Here is a 17,941-nt window from a genome sequence, read left to right on the forward strand (position 1 = left end):
CATTTAAAAACACTGAGTTGTAGGAGCTCTATCTGTGTTTTCTGAGGTCAACCCCTCCTCTGTCTGATGGGTGGTTTTCTGCATGCCCCTGGCTCGCTCAGCTGGCTGCCTTCACTGGCTGCCTGCTTCCTTGGCTGGGAATGAGCTCCCCTGCTTCCTTGGCTGCGAATGAGCTCTTTGTCTGATGAACTGGTCATGGAGCTTTGCTTTGCTCACCCGTGACTTTGCCGTCACAACCGTGAAATCATCGCTAGCACGACTGTCAGGCAGCTGCTTACCCCACATTTTCTTCATTGAGTGTTACACACGGTTTTAAGTCTTTAAACATAAAATAACTGTTTTGGTGTGATGTTTGTGTCTGGGTGGCAAGAGTCAATTTCATTCTTTTGCATATCGCGGTGCCTTTTGCTGAGGAGATCACCTTTCTTTTTGTATTGTGTATGATTGTATTAAGTATTTCTTGACATACTTGGTAAAGATCAGTTGACTATATACGTATGGACTTACTTAATGGCCTTTTATTCGGTTTTATTAGTTTCTATGTCTGCCTTTATCCTAGCATCATACTGTTTTGCTTGCTGTAGCTTTGTGACATGTCTTGACACCAGGGAATAGGAAGCCTTCAGTTTTATACTTCTTTTTCATTGGCTATGGGTTTTAGAATTGCTTTGTCTACTTGTGCTAAAGAGAGATGTATCACTAGCATCATCTGTATCACTAGCATCGGTATCATCACTAGCATCTTTATAGATGCTACCTGTATCTCAGGAGCGTAGTGTAGTGTTTTGTGAAAGAATTTGTGAACTGGAGTTTTAGATTCGTCTTGTGTGACCTACTATAACATTTAAAAGAGAAAACTCAATAAGGAGGGCTCACATCGATTTGTCAGTCACCTACAAATTTATTTTACTTAGACAATTAGCAAAAATATTCTTGCTGCCAATGGCATTGGGAAGGTTAAATGAAATGTTATATACATACTAACAGAATCCTATGCACCTAGGGGGCTGCAATAAATGGTACCTACACTCGTTTATAGAAAAAAAGAGATAATTTAGTCACTCTTTTTCAAATGTCAAGCAAGCATGTTTTATTTTAACTTCTGGTTAAATCAGCAATGTCTTCTAGATGATCTAGAAAAGATGGAAAGATGAACCTATATGCAATATTCAGTCCAATTTTAATGTCTAGCAGGGTTTTTATATTCTAATTGTTGAGGTAGGGAATGGGAAAAGAAAATCTCTCAAGAGTTCATATAGTATTCATTAGCCTTATGAAGTAGAAATTACCCAACTCCATTTCATTGATGAGTGAGCTTAAGGGAATCCTCCAAGTTCACGCAAGGCATATTGAATGTCAGAACTGGGGTTCAAACTCCAACACTGGTGTTCAGTCTATACTACCCCATGCTGCCGTCTTTCCAACTTAGTAGCTCCTTCTCATGTGTACCTGACAGTTCTCTATTGAAAGTATTTCATTTCTTGTCCATTTTTAATAAGCAATTTGCCAACTCAACGCAGTGGCCTTAATTTTAATCTTACCTCAATGGTCTCTTTGATCGAATTTCTCTCACCTTCAGATACAAGAAAAGATTACATAGTTGAAAAACCAAGCTGTATTTTGCCCAAGTCTTCTTCACATCAGGTAGCAGTAAGGGAAGGCAATGTTGGTGAGACACTGGCTTGAGTTCTAGTCAAAAGCCCTAACAAACAGGCTCTGAGCTGTCACTCACTCCATGACAAGACACTGTATTGCAGGGTTTAGTTTTTCTGCTCTGGGTGGCCCTTAACAATTTTACTGAATGATTTTTGACTTTTAAATTTATGGTAGTGTGCAAGTGACACCCATCCAGTAGAAACTTCAGTTCTAATTTCGATCTTTTCTCTAGCTGGCCATACAAAACACAATACTCTCTGGAGATGCTGGGCAGTGGGAAGGTATTGCAGCTCTCAGTCAGCCACATGATTCCTACGGGAAACAACAATGCTTGACAGTGCACTGAGTTGCTGAGCTGTGATGTAGGCATATTAAGATGCATGTTTGACTTATGATATTTTCAGCCTGCAATGGGCTTAATGGGGTAGAATCTCGTAATAAGTTGAGGCACATTTGTATTTGACCAGCCGCCTTCTCCTTCATGAACTCTGTGAAAGATAGAATTCAATATCTTATTGGCTCTCTACAGCTGCAGTTGTAGCACTGAAGTAGAATGTACACACTAGCAATAAGCAAAATGATTCACTGAGGTGAAGAATACTGAATTTGCATTTATAGTCTGTGTGCGTATGTGTGTTTGTGTGCATGTGTGCACATGTGCTTTTGTGTGTGTGTGTGTGTCTTATGTGTGAAAATGTACACATGGAGGTCAAAGGTCAACCTTGGGTATCATTTCTCAGACAGCTTTTTGCCTTGTCTCTTAAGATAGGCTTTTTTATTGGTCTGGGTTCATCACCTGGGCTAGGCTAGGCTAGGTAGTCAGCAAGCCCCCAGGGATCCTCCTCTCTTCAACTCCTCAGAGCTGGAATTGCTTATACGTGCCATCAGGCCTAGCTTTTTGGTATAGATATGGAGGATCGAACTCAGGTCTTAGTGCTTGCCTGGTAAGCATTTTTCAGCCTGAGCTATCTAGCTAGCTCTACTTATAGTAAGTTTATGGTGAATTTGGCTTCACTTACTAGTCCATATGTCTCCGAGGTGCAATTGCTTTATATGCCTACATTTTCTTTTTTGTTTTACCGCCTACGATGACTCCTGCTATGTGCTGCATAAATACTGATTAATTATGCAAACAGAAAATCAGTTTTGAGAGCACTGTACATTAGAATCATTATTACCAACATATGTTGAATTCCGATGGGTGTCAGCAGAATCTTTTAAAATCTTAATCAAGTGACAGGAGCAAAGCAGTCCTAACTGACACTGACAGGAGCTGGTTCTTAACTGGCAGCCTGTCTCCCCTGTGAACTATCTAATGTGGCGTGGTTGAGCATCACTCAGGGGAAGCTGGACTCCACTAAAATGAGATAAGATCCAGGACTCTGTGGGATCCGTGGACAGAAAGAGAATGGTATCTGGGGAAACCTAACAATACCTGAGAATTTGAGACTTTAAGTGGAACTGTGAAAGATTCTCTAGTTCTGTTTCCTGAGGATTGAAGCCTTGGGAGAACACATACACACTTGCACACACACACATACACACAAACACAAAGATACATATACACATATATACACATACACAAAGATACATATACACACAAACACATATTCATATATACACATATATATATACACATACCTATACACACATATATACACATATACACACACACATATATACATACATATACATATATATACATATACATACACACATACACAATACACAAGCACATATACAGACACATACACACACACACACATATATATATATATATATACATAAGCATTCATATACACTTATACACATACACACATATACATTCATACACATTCATACACACATGTACACATGCAGAGAGATATTGTTATTATTATTATTATTATTGTTGTTGTTGTTGTTGTTATACTGGGTCCCTTAAGTGAATATAGGAGCATCTAAGATTCCCTAACATGGGTTTACTAAGAATAGACCATGCCACAGAAACCTGAAAATTCCCTGGAAGGAAAGGTTGAGGATATAGACAAAGGCAAAACAGGAGATGAACTTTTAAGGAGTTTGATGGTTGGGAAAGAGGAAAATGCATTGCCCATCAGTATTGAAGTGGAAAAGACCTTGGTGGAAAGACCAACTGTGGAGGTTAATTAGAAGTCTAGTTTGACAGAGTGGTCAGGGACAACACAAGAAAACTGCCCACAAAATCAACTGACCAGGACTCAAGAGGGCTCACAGAGATCAAGGAGCCCAAATGAGTCTGACATAGGTCCTCTGCATCTATGTTATAGTTGTGCAGCATGGTGTTCTTGTGAGATTCCTAACAATAAAGAGCTGGGTGTCTCTAACTCTTTTGCCTGCTTGTAGTGTTAGCATTCTGTCTAAACTCTACTCCACAGTTACCTGGCAACAGCCAGGTATGCCTGACCCACTATAAAAGGGACTGCTTGCCCCCTCCTCTCTCTCTTGTTCTCTTGTTCCTTTCTTGCTCTCTTGGGCTCTTGCTCTCTTGGGCTCTTGCTCCCTTGCTCTTCCCTTCCCCCCTCTCTCCCTTCCCCCCTCTCTCCCCATTCCCTCCCCCCTCCCCCATCTCTCTATGTGCTCATGGCCGGCCTCTAGTTCTCTACTATCTTTCTCTCTGCCTTTCTCTGCCTCTACTACCCTCTTAACTTACCCCCATGCCCTGAATAAACTCTATTCTATACTATACCATGATTGGTCCTTCAGGGGGAAGGGATGCCTCTGCATGGGTTCACTGAGACATCCCCTTCCCCATAACTCACCACACCTCCATAGAACATATTCTTCTCTTCTTCTTTTTATAAACATATCATATAGGACCCTCTTTCTCCTACTGGGATGCCTCGTCTAGCCTTCGGTCTGATGGTATGTGTCTGGTCTTCTTGTGGCTTGTTTTTACCATTTGGTCCATGTCCTTGGGAGGCTGCTCTTTTCTAAGGGGAGGCAGGGATAGGAAGTGGAGGTAAGGGTAGTGGATCTGGGGAAGAGGGGAGGTGGGAGGGAGATACTAGGGGGAGGGAAGGGGAAATACAGTTGGGATGCAATACATGAAAGAATAAAAAATTAAATATAATAGTAATAATGATGATGATGTGATAATAATAATAATAATATCATGTTTGAGCTTTAACCCAGTGGCCTTCAAGGAAGCATTCTTAGAACTTTGAAGAATGGTACATATATAGTCAGTGTGAAGTGGACTTTCTTTAAAATACTTATGGGCAAGCAGTGCGTCTTGGTTGGATTATGTGGTTAATGAAATGGCACAACTTCATCAGATCCGATCCTGACTTTTCTCAGCTGACCCCCACCCCCTTTTCACCTTGGGGCTGTTAAATTGTTGAGAGATTCCAAACTGGATTCAAACTGCATCTCTGGATGAGAGCTGTGAGTGATCGCTGGCTATTGATGACCTAGAGTATACGGAATTTACACTTTTTAGAAGAACGTCTTTGAGAAACCTTGTTAGGATCAGGCATATGTTACCAGCATTAAGATTTCCAGAGACTCACAATGAATAGCCGCTAAATAAGACGATATTAATTTCCATTCTGAACCTCAATTCCTCCTGAGCAGGAATTACCTGTCCGCAATGCATACAAATGCAGTCGTCACTCTCCTGGGCTTTCTAACCGGTTAGCCTCCCCAGTAGCTGGGGCTTCTTTTGTGTTAGGAAAGAATTTGCTGAGAAGATGCATAGTGTGCCAAAGGTCACTGCAGTTAATCTTTCTAAAGCAGAATTTCAAACCGCCTCAATGCCCTGTGCTACAATCCTCCACCTCAGCACTCAACAGTCTTCGGAGTTCACCGGAGTCAGGCAGGCGGGACCTCTAGTGGTAATGGCTCATCAGCAGTCAGCAGTGTTACACATTGCACTTCTCTCAAATAGTGGTTGATACAATTCACCTTTACTCCCTGCAGTAGTTCCCAAAGAGCCAAGCTTCCTGCAGCCCAAGCTTCTGACGTTCAAGTTGCCACATGTTCCATCTGTGTACGCACGTGTTTCTTAGACCACTCACAGAGAATCACTTCCCACTCACCCCTGCTAATTGGACACTTGAGACTTTGCTTTCCTTTGGATCTAGAGCGCACCCACAAAGACCTATGGACTGTGTATCAGCCCCTGGCTGTGTTGGGAGGCGGTGGACTCTTTATGAGGTAGTTCCTAGTGGGGAAAAAAAAAAAAGGTATGCTAGGGGGTGTGTCTTAGAAGCAGATGCTGAAAGCCCAACCCTCCCCCTGCCCCTTCTCCTGGGCTTTCCTGATGCTATGAAGGAGCCACTTTGTTCTACCACAACCCCCCCCCCCACTGTGATGTGCTTCTTTATCACAGGTTCCAGGGCAATGGAGCCAACCACAGTACAGAAACATTTGAAACCTTAAGCCACAAGAAACCTTTCCTCCTTTCAGGATTGTTTACCTCAGGCATTTTGTCACAATAATGTAAAGTGGACTGACACAGACATCTTAAAGTAATGCTGCCCATTAGGAATAGACTAAGACCACCAAAAATCAATCAATTAACCATTCAGCCAATTGATTAATTGATTGAATAATCAACCAATCAACCAACCAACCAACCAACCAATCAATCAATTATTTAGAAACAGAGCTTTGCTATGTTGCCCAGGCTGAACTCTATCTAGCCTTATGGGTAACCTAAAACTACAGACATGGCCACCTTAACTGATTTCACTGAATGCTTGCAACCAGTTCTTAACTTTCACGCTACCAGCTTGCTCTAACATTGTACACGGATGCCTCGATAGTCACTGGCCTCTGAGTTTGATCTTGGAAACAGTAATGAAAAGCAAGTTTGGGAACTGCTCTATCTGGAAAAGATGCATGGGAGAGAATCTACTAGTGTTTGTGGCGGTCAACCCTGAGCAGGTCTACAGTTATGTCCGACCCCTCTCTTCTGCTGCCTGGTCTCCAGAGGGTCTACTGCATGCAAAGGACTGGACTGCATGCAGGCAGGTATTCTTCAGCCTAATGGAACCACCCTTCAGTCCTGCCAGACTCCCTGGTGGGGTGGGGTTGGGCTATGCGCATGCAGCTAGACAGGAGTCTGGTCCTCGGGTTACTGATGTGTGTGTTGGCGTGGCGAGATCTAAGGTGGGGAGATGGACAGGGGATGAGGAAGAAAAGTCTCTCTTTTCTTCTATCTCTAGCCTGGGAGTTGAGTATATTCAAGTTCCATGTTCACCAGGCACCTAGGTGAGAAAGCTTCCTTCAGGCTCAATAAATACTTGTTAAATGTGTGAATGAATTGGATCCATGGAAATGCATGAGCAAGAATGGTCTTTAGAAATAATTTAACATCTACTATCAAGAGATAGACAGATCATAGAGATCCACTTGGTGGAATGAGTCATTTTAAAAACCATATCTTAAATACTTAAGGCCATACACAGCTGTTCAAAGTGTGTGGCTAAGTGAAAAGATTAAGACACTAAAAATAAACAGATGTAGGGTAGCTCTCCCTGGCGTAAAGCAAAACCAGTCCATTTTCACTTACTGTGGTAGAATCTAGAATGTCACTGTAGACACCTGAGTTGGTCATTGCTGAGTCACTGCACATATAGCAAATACAAGGAATTCAGGATTAGGTACCTGTGAACCTTTTGCCACAATATTTTCCACAATCAATCAATATCTAACTTTCTTTTTTATTCTTTGTGTTCAGCCCTAGGTCCTCACACATGCTAGATGCTAGATAAATGCTCACCACTGAGCTACACCTCCAGTACTCATTATCTCGTTTTATGTGCATTTCTGTTTGAACATTATATATATATATATATATATATATATATATATATATATATATATATATTAGATCCATTAGCATTGAGCTCAAGCAATGGCTGTGTAATTCTCACTTAAACCACAGTTCTATTTCTCTTTAAGAGACACCGAAGCCCTTTTACGCTTGGGAACACTAGTTAACATGTCAGCGCTGTCCTTGAGTGCCATCTTAATCAGTGACATAATGAACAAGCTCCACAAAGAAGGGAACAGAATGGCACTAAGTGGACCCCAAGAAAGACACCCTTCCAACATCAGAGGGGAAACAAGGCAGTGCCACTTTCTTTAACCTCCACTGGGAAGATGAACATTGGCCAGTTGTGCTCCCCATGGCTCTCTGTGCATGAACATGTTCACAAGTGATGAAGAATACAAGATTATTATTGATTTTGGGGTTAAATTAAATAAAATTTTAATGAGTAGGTGCCATTGTTTCTGGCGCATCCCTGCAATGCCTGTGGGTCCGTAAAGGGCATGGAGATGAGCCACTCTGGAGACAGTTTCAGGGAATAGGGTCTGCTTTACTGCACACAAACAACGACTTATATAGTGGAAGCCTATTGACTGTGATTGGTGAATACATTACCGTGGACTGGACAGTGGGTGCTCACACCACCAGGGTCTCTGTGTGGATGAAGAACTTAAAAGGAGACATGGAGAGTGCAAACCAGGTCATGCCTGCATTTTCTTCTACAAGCAGGTAAATTTGTGAATGTGGAGTCTCCAAATAATGAGGAATGATGATTTATGCTCAAAAGGCATAACAACGGAAGATGCTCCCAGAGTAGAGGCATTGTGGGCACTTAAGTAGCAATATTTTTAATGTAATTTTTCTAAATTCCTAAAATTAATTTGGCCCTTTGGCTAGCCGTGTGGTGTAGTAAGATTAAAAAATTAAAAAAAAAAAAAAGTCTAAACTCCAACTATGGTGGTTCCAACACATTGAGCTGTAACTTTGAAAAGTACTTTTTAATTCCCTCATAGTTCTGAACGGACAATATGGCGTATCGTGAGGAACAGGGTGAGTCTCTGAGGGTGGACTTAGTTGGACCGGAAGGTAGAAACAGAAGCATGACGATGATTGATGTCTGCAAACAGGAGTCAACTCTTGGTTGGCTTCAGCCCTTCACCATCCATTTATCCTGCTCCACAAGGCTAGGTGCCCCTCCACACCTACTTCAGTCACAGTCCTTCAACCATTGCACTCTCTAGAGTATACCTGTGTGTATTTGCATCCCCAACTTGATTTTAAACTCTGGAAAGTCAAGGACTCAGTGTTGCCTGTTTACTCTTGAATTGTGCTGCATACGGCATTTCTTGTTACACAGGGAGAGTCAAATAAGTATTTGCTCAACACATAATCGCACTGTCACGCACTGAACATCTCAACAGAGAATGACCTCCGTTAGAAAGGTTGTCATTAAACTGGAAACCAACCCTCATATAACGCCAAACCTCATGCAAAAAATGCACAAGAGCAAAAATGAGAAAGTTTCTTCAGTCTTAACTCAAGGACAAGTTTTGTTTTGTTTTGTTTTATAGTCAGGTGAATAAAGATAATAGAAGTAAGAAGCTGGCTATGTCTGAAAAGAAACAGTTCTTAAATTTGTACCCACTGCTGGGTGATCCTCCTGGCTTATGATAACGGGGCGGTACATAGCAATTTCCTGAAGTGGCTATATACACAGAAAGCTCAATTTCTGAAATCTGTAAGGTGGATTGGAGTCAGCCTTGAATCAACCTCTTTTCAGATCTTAGGAGGTTCCATTGCAGGGTGTGATTCTATAAAATGAGAACTGTCTTAATTACCTGTAGCTGTTACAGCAAACTGCCACAGCTGAATGGCTGAAAACCATACAACTTTAATCTTGCAGCTCTGTCCATCAGAAACCTGACACAGATCTCACTGGGCAAAGATCAAGGTATTATTAGCAAGGCACACACCACTCCAGAAGTTCTAGAACGAGAAGCCACATCCTTGTAGTCTCTAGAGACTGCCTGTCTTCCATAGCTAAGGGCTATCATCTTTCATCTTCAGAACCTGAGTCGTTTTCAAACCAACATCCCTTTGGTTCCTTGGTGTGTGTGTGTGTGTGTGTGTGTGTGTTTCTGTGTATGTGACATAGCACGCTCAGAGGACAACTTAGGGGTCTTGGAGATCCAACTTAGTTGAATAGGCCTGGCAACAAGCAAGCATTTTAAATTGCTAATTCATCTCCTTGGACCCTACCTCCCCTCTCATTTCTAAGGACATTTTGGGACTATACTGGATTCCCTGGGGCAAATCAGAATTTTTTTTTTTAAGTATTTTAAGGGTTTCTGCTGATAATATTAGTTTCCATCTGTAATCTTAATTTACCTTCACGTCAGACACACTCACAGAGAGCAAGGATTAGGACACAGACATCCTCTGCAGCCACAACAGTGCAGCAAGTCTCTGTGAAACTGTGTCTCTGGGGTCTGGGAGATGCCTTATCTTTTAATCGTATCTTAGGTGCTTATCTTTCAAGCAGAAGACACTAAGGTGAACCCCCAGAACCCATGTTTTATAAACACCAGGTGTCCTTGTGCATGCTTCTAATCTCAGTGTGTGGGAGGTAGAGAAGTACAACCCTGAGCTCACTGCAGCCAAACTAGTCTGCTAGGTGACAGGCTCTGTTTTGTTTTTTTTTAAATTGGTGGACAGCAATTCAAAAACATTTATTCTCCACATTCATGCATACACACACATATACACACATAATACACACACATATACACACATACATACACACATATACATATATACATACATACACACATATACATACGTATATACATACATACACATACAAACATACATATACATACATACACCTATACACACATAACATGCATACATATATATATATATACACATATACCATAGCATACATATACATATACACATAATACACATACATACATATACATACACATAAAAATACACATACTATATATATATATATATACACACACACACACAAATACACACAGCCATGAAAAAACACACACACTCCACACATAAGAAACCATGTCACTAGCTCAAATATCTCCCCTCCCCCAAAACAAAAGAAAGAGAGAGAAAAAAAACTACCCAAGGTTAAAGCACAGGAATGAAATAATTGCTAAGTTAAAAATACACAAAGCTCCTCTTTTCTATATTGATTTAAGAACATCATCTCCAAGCATCTCTCACATGGGAAAATACCCGCCTATAGCTTGTGTTCTTGAAATCTCCCCCATCGTGTGAGCAGCGATGAGCTTGTTACAACCTGTCCACTGCTGGCCCGAGCTTGGGCATACAGATTGGTTTTAAAATCTTTGCTTCTTTGTCGTCGTCATTTCTCTCTCAGGAATCTTGCTTATCTCTCTAATTTGATTAGGGGACACTTTCCTATCCCCTCTTGCTTTTTCAACCGCACAGAAGTGAGAGTTAAGACCATCTCAGGCTGAGTGCTTATTGATGAAAACTCTGCAGGGGTGATAAGCCTCTCTGCCTCCCAGTGTCCTTTATGCAAAGTCAAAACACCCCAGAAGGAGGAATATCAGATTCCTTGACCCATACACCCCCCAGTCTACCCCACACCACACACTTAACAAACAGTAACAGAACCTGCAGGCTTCCACCTACCAGCCTCCCTGCTCCATCTTACCGCAAGAATACGCGACGTTTGTTCTGTTTGCTTTTGAGAGGAACCAGAATCAATGGCAAATTTGTTTTGCCGTCATTCCTAAATATATTTACTGTGTGAATATGGATCAGCAGGGATGGTGTGAGACAGCCACACTGGAGCTGGCCGTCTGTGCAATCCGCGTCAAGGCTTCCAATCTCTCTCAGCAAGCCCAATAAATCACAGGGCTCAAGTGCTTCTGAACTCAGCAAAATCATTAGGATGTTTCCAGGGCTTTCTGCCTTTCCCCGCTCCAATTCTTGAACAATGCCTTAACCTTCCCCCACCCCCAAGGCCCCCACCCCCTTGTTCCTTTTTGCCAGTCTGTCTCAGCTGCTAATGCTGAATCGGTGGACATTGGGTTTATGCCCTCCCCAACTGTGAAGTAATCCTATGGGTGAGGTGAAAGTGATAAATGCAGCCAAGATCCACCTTGTCTTCTGTATCCCCCTTCTCTCTGAGACAAAGTCTGGTAACGCTATTTCCTGGGCAGTAAAGACTGGCTCAGTTTGGGACACTAAGGTGGTGGTAGACTTCGCTGGAGCTCCTAGGCAGTGTCTTCAATTCAAGGAAGAGATTCAGAGATTCATCTTCAACCATCACAGATTTTTGAGGATGTCTTGTAATTACTGATGAAGTCACTGGCCTAAAACTGAGAGGGTGCAGAACTCAATCTCTAACATCCCACCTTTGGAATTCTGTTACATGGGATAGTATGTTCCTTTTGCTTAAGCCTGTTTGAGTGCAATGATTTTTTTAATTCTGTTCTACACATACACAGAGATGTTTACTAAGTACTAACTACTGCAGCAGGCATTCGAGGCATTGCTTGGGAGCAAAGAGCACCCTATTGTGATAGCAGAGTAGAATATGTGTTTGTGGGTGGAGACAGACCATTGTCTCTTCCCTTAAGAGTTAGTCAATTGGGTAGGTCAATCACCTGGCCAAGGGACCACCCACAGTTAGGAAAGGAGGTCCACCTTAAGCTAAACTAAAGAGAGAAGAGAAATGATTAATCGTTTAATGAGATAATATACCTTTCTTCCAAGAATTCCCACCCTCTCGCCTAGTCCCTGAGAGCTGTGAATTACAGTTGGGTTTCTATGCCTTTCCAAGTCCTGACTCAGAAAGGTGTAATTTTCCTTTCTTTCCTCCCTCCCTCCCTCCCTCTCTCCCTCTCCCCCTCTCTCCCTTCCCCTCTTTCTCCCCTCCCTGATGCTGACCAAAGCCTAAAATTCTTTCCTTGATACTTTTTGCTTCCTTATTCCTCTTTTAGGGGTCACCTCCTAGCCCTGTGGCTGTCTTTTGAGACATGGCTGACCCCGTGCTGACTTAACTCAATGCCACGGCCTCTGGGTTTCCTCTCTGCATCCTCCTCCTCTAGATGCCCAGATTTATAGCTCGCTTGGTCTCAAGTTATTCATTTAAACTCGGATGAAAATTTCCTCAAGCTTTCATTTGAGCCCATGCTCACATTCTTTTATAAGTGAGACTAAAATCTCCCACAGGGAACCCCCAATTCTCTGCACTCACTGGAATCCTTCGGGAAGGAAGAATTACAAAAAGCAAATAGTAAACATATTGAATTGCAGCTAGTTGTGGTAGCACATAGCTGGAATTCTAGTAACAGGAGGAGTGAGCCACACAGACTGCCAGTTCCAGGGTAGCCTGTGCTACAAAGTGAGTGCTTGTTTTAAAAAACACCAGGGGCCAGGATGTAGCTCAGGATGTACTTGGCAAGCTTGCAAATGATTCTGGGTTTAATTCCCATGTTCTCTGTAGGGGAAAAGGCAACAACAACAACAAAAAATCTCAAAAAAACCACCCAAACAAATACATATCTATGTATAGCTATATATCTATACATGTAGGATATCTATATATGTAGGATATCCATCTATCTGTCTGTCTGTCTGTCTGTCTGTCTGTCTGTCTGTGTGTGCGTGCACACGCATGTGCACAACACTAAATCAAAAACTAAATGAGTAGGGTCAGCAAGAGAGCCATGGAGCAGGACAAAGGATCCTAAGGCCTAGGGAGAAAGATGGAAGTAGCTGATTATCATTTTAATAGAACAGTCAGGTTTCACCTCAATGAAAATGTGTGATTTACATAATTGGGGAAGGCTTTGCAGGTGGGGAAACTGCCTAGGCAAATTCTCCATATGGAGGGGGGGGGACGGAGGGAGAGAGACAGAGAGAGGGAGGGAGGGAGGGAGGAGAGAGAGGGACAGAGAGGGTCAAAGATGAGAGAGAGGGATAGGATGCCAGTGCGGTAGAGGTGGTGTAGGGGTGGGAGTTAAGGGAATAGCAGGGAACCCTGGGTAAGTTCAAGGCCAGTGCACAGGATTGTGCACTCGTAACAAAGTACAACGGGGAGCTTCCGAAGGTTCTGCAGCAGAGAAGTGAGACCCACCAGTCTGGAGACAGCATGGGCAGCAGATGTCAGACAGGCAGAGGAAAATGAAGGAAGTCCATTTAGCAGCCCGAGGCTAACCTGGGTTGTGCTTAGGTTGTTGCTGTCCAGGGTAGTTGTGGAGCTGTGAGAAGCAGTTTGGATTCAGGGTGTGTTCTGAAGGCAGACCCCGCAGCATGTCCTGATAGAGGTTAGGTGGGATGTGAGGGACAGAGAGGGTCAAAGATGACTCCAGCTGACTCACACACTCTCAAACGGACCTGGCTCACCTAACCTATTTATAACTAATGGATGTTACAAGCCATGAAAATGTTCACTTGCAAACCAGAGATTCAATGCAGAAGATTTTTGTCTTCACCAACTGTTTCTCTCCACTTCCTGGCTGTTGTCATAGAGTGAAGTTGTCTTCCGCGGTCTTTGAGCATCAGTACAGCTGTGACTTAGAGTGACAGCTGTCTTGTCATAGCTTGTACAAATATACCTCCTCTATTTCTTTTAGTTTGATGCAGTTTTCCGTTACCTGCAGCATCTTCTTTCCCTTTCTGGTTGATGGATTCAACATCTGTATACAGGATATTCTGATTCTAATTTTGCTGATGCATCATTGCAAATGTCGTAGTGGACTTGTCTGTCACTTGCCAACTGGTGGAGCATATTCATTCTTTGGCTTTTCATCTGGAACAGGATCACAGCCTCTATCTTTAGAAATGATATGTGCTGTGGATTATTCATGTTTGTAACTACGAATCTTCTAGCAGAAGAAGTCTTGGGAAGTAACATCTTATCTCACACTGCAGAACCCGCCCTTTAACCACCATTGCTGGCCTTGTTTTTATATAATTTCCACCTCTCTTCAGTTGTAATTTAACATTATCTGGCTCTTCTGTACCTGGCAGTACCTCTTAGGCCCCCTGCTGTTTATTCTTAAATACTTTCCCTTCATTCTGAATCCCCCCACCCATGCTTTTTTAGTGCTTACAGCCAATGGAATCCCTGCAGTTTGTTGCTTTGCAGTAACTTGGGGGTGGGGGGAGCAGTGGGTTTATGTTCTGCCTGAAGCCAACAAAGGTGAAAGCTGGAGGGGAGCTATGGAGGTGGCTCCGTTTATGGATGAAGCAGCTGAAGTGCTGGGTGGCTAACTGAATTGCTCTTGGCCATCTGGATGTTTATCTCAACAAATTGCACCCTGAGCACCAGGTATGGGCATACCTTCTAGAATCAATCCTTTTAAGTGCTAACTAGAACCTTGCAGTTTAAACTGATTAACCAGTGACTTGGATAACAAGGCTGGGCATGGGAAGTGACCGGTGACTGCTTGTTCTGAGGCAGGAGCAATGCATCATAGACCACCCAATGTACACAACCTCGCAAGACCAGATTGTATCTATCACACACACACACACACACACACACACACACACACACACACACACAGGGTAGGGGGAGTGTTTAACTTCCCATTTCCTCTACCACATCAGGAAAAGAATAATAATTTTCTAGAGCAGGTGAGCTGTGAGCATTAGATAATTTTAAGGCAGCTGTGAAGTGAAAGAGACTGCAAAGGTTGTCAATAGTCCTGGCCTCATAGCAGCTGACATCTCCTCAGGGTTCTGAACCATTGTTCACTTTCCTTTTAATCTGAGTAAAACCAACAACCAACCAATCAACCAACCAACCAACCAACCAAACCCAGCCAAACAAAAACCCTTAAAACTAGGAAATGGAAGCCCATCACTTAGTTACTTCTTCTCAACTGAAGCATCCATTTCTAGAGGAAGGAGGGAGGCTCATCAGACTCAGGAAGTGGAGCTAGAAGACCAGGAAGCTCAGCGTTACAAGAGTCACGTGACCCGAGGGCACCAGACACCTTTTTTGGTGGAGCTGCCTGCCAGCTGTGCAAGGAGCTGCATGGATGCAGTTTCTGCCCGAGGTGCTGCTGCTGCTGCTATCCATGCTGGCGTAGCTTTTGTGGGTACAGGTGTCATTAAGCCAGTCACTCATGTCCCTGTATGGAACGCCTCACTCACGCTGTGTACAAGTAAATCCAATATGTTCATTGCTTTGCCAAGTCACACACGCACGGAATTGTTTCTTTGAACTACGGTAGATGCCCTATGGAGATGCGAATAGCTATTTCCTCCTATCTCCCCAAGAAAAGCCACACCACAAGGGGCTAGCTAGAATAGTGGTAGCTCAAGGATGGAGTAGCTGGTTAGCATGCCTGTGTCCCCCAGTTCCATCCATGGAGACAAAGAAAAGAAGCTAGACTCTCATAAGGTCTCACTAACATGTCTACATAATCATGAGGTGTGCATGGATAGCTCCAGTAGACACACCAAAGTGGACAGGAAAACCTCATAGGGACTCAACCTACACAAAGATCTACAGGCATCTAAAGAGATCACTGAAAGCAAGAGACATAGTCTTCCCCAGAGAAGAACACAGCACATGGCTGTCCAATACCAAATGGTCAGTCTCAAAAGACATACAAGTAATGTTAGACTGAGCAGGTTATATGTAGCAGGTTATACATTCACATATATGCATGTAAAAAACAACTAACGAAAAAGAGGGCATTGATTTGAGAGCAAGGAGGGGTAGGTAGGAGGGTTTAGGGGGAGGAGAAGGGAGAAACTTAATTACATTGTAACTTCACAAAAATAAAAGCAGGAGAGCAAGATTGAGAAAGCAAGAGAGGATGAGAGTGAGAGACAGAGACAGAGAGAGACAGAGAGAGACAGAGAGAAGATGATAGGTTTAGCCCTCTGTTAGGGAACTTTCACAAGATTGGTCTACAAGTCCCAGACCAACAGCTGCCGAGCGCTACACCGTGATACCACAGGGGTTCAGACTTGTGACCTGAGCTTTTGCTGTGGTTGAACTGGAACCAACCAGAACTGCCTTGTTCATCCAGTTCTGTCTTTGAGGTCTTTTGCAAGGTAGACATTGCTTCACTGGAGACTCCAAGCACAGTGGCTGGTGCTGACACCCCCAAATTGTACGCTGACAACTCTGCCTGTATTCATCCACATGTTATGATTTATATGCCTGGAGGATACACATAAAGTCACCGGGGGCAACTGAACAATCTCTTCTCCAAAGTAGAAAGCCTCGAAGCCCACATCCCTGCACTGTAGGTGAGATGCTAATTTCTGCCCAGCCTGCTGCCCTGTTGGCCCCTAGCAGTGCAGCTGGCAACCCTTCTTCCTATTTTGGTCTAAAGGGTGAATTTATTCATTTACTGCCCGACACTGTCTTTCTGGTTACCTGTAGTAGACGGACCAAAGAAACAAAAGTTTGTTCAGTGGTCAACATTCAAATGGTCAGTTTTGATGCTTTGTGGTTGTACGGGGCCTTGTTGTGCCTAAAACTGATAGGAGGAAAAGGAAGAGGTGGTGGGGAGGGGGGGGGGGAGGAAAGTGGAGGAGAAAGAGAACAAGAATGATGTCAATGATGATGATGAAGACAACCACAACCACGGTGAGGAGGTATAGAGGATGGATGAATTAAGAAAGGAAAGGTGCATTCTATACCTCAGTGAAAAGGATCCTAGCTTGGGTTCCTTGTTGGGAAATAAAAATTTGACTGTGCAGTGGCTCATCGTCCTCAAACAAGAATGCTGGGCCCAGAAGTGTGAACTGAATGACTACCTTCTGGTTGTGAATCCCTAGAGATTGGTTGAAGAGTCAAGTGATGAAGAGATTAAAGTTCAACCAAGAATATCCACCAAGTTTCTGAAGTGTGGGACATTCTATGCCCGAATTCTTCAAACAATGAGAGAACATCCATTAGAAACCAGTATGCCTCAATCTCAAGAGAAGAACTTTGAGGAACTAGGCCCTAGAAATGAGGAGTCTTACATATAATGAGGAACTAGAACAAGGCAGTAGTAGGAAAGGTTGAGGCTGGGAAAAACTGAAGGAAGGAGTGGGTGTCTTCGAAAAGGCCATTTTGGCCATGCTGGGTGAGGGACAGAGTGAAAGGACTGGATGAATGATGGCGTAACCCCTTAAGGTCAGCTTCAAGTGTTTTATCCTAAATGTTCTGCACTACATTCACATGTTGGAACATCTGGTCTACCTGCCACCATCTGAAAGAACGTGGATACAGAGCTTCAAGTCGAATCAGAATAATCCTGCTTAATGAAAATTTCAGATTTTTGAGTCCTGCTTCAAAACCCTGCCTGACTCTCCAAAGGGAATCTCTCCAGGTGATGCCTTCTAGAGGCCTCAGAGGGATCACAGGAGCCAGGAAACCTGGAGTATATAATTTGTGGGTTTCTATTTGATAGTTCTGCAATGTTTATGAAGCATCTCCTCTCCTCTCCTCTCCTCTCCTCTCCTCTCCTCTCT

At 43.1% G+C, this 17,941-nt stretch overlaps 1 protein-coding gene and 1 pseudogene across 11 annotated transcripts in view; one reads left to right on the plus strand and one right to left on the minus strand.

Annotated features, from left to right (window-relative positions):
* Anks1b (ankyrin repeat and sterile alpha motif domain containing 1B) overlaps nucleotides 1–17,941 on the minus strand; it is a 1,029,892-nt gene that overhangs the window by 181,470 nt on the left and 830,481 nt on the right. The gene's annotated exons all lie outside the window — the stretch shown is intronic.
* The window catches only part of LOC110326689, a 28,426-nt pseudogene continuing 18,966 nt past the window's right edge, over nucleotides 8,482–17,941 (plus strand).

Source organism: Mus pahari, chromosome 9, assembly GCF_900095145.1.
Source record: "Mus pahari chromosome 9, PAHARI_EIJ_v1.1, whole genome shotgun sequence".
Classification (NCBI taxonomy): domain Eukaryota; kingdom Metazoa; phylum Chordata; class Mammalia; order Rodentia; family Muridae; genus Mus; species Mus pahari.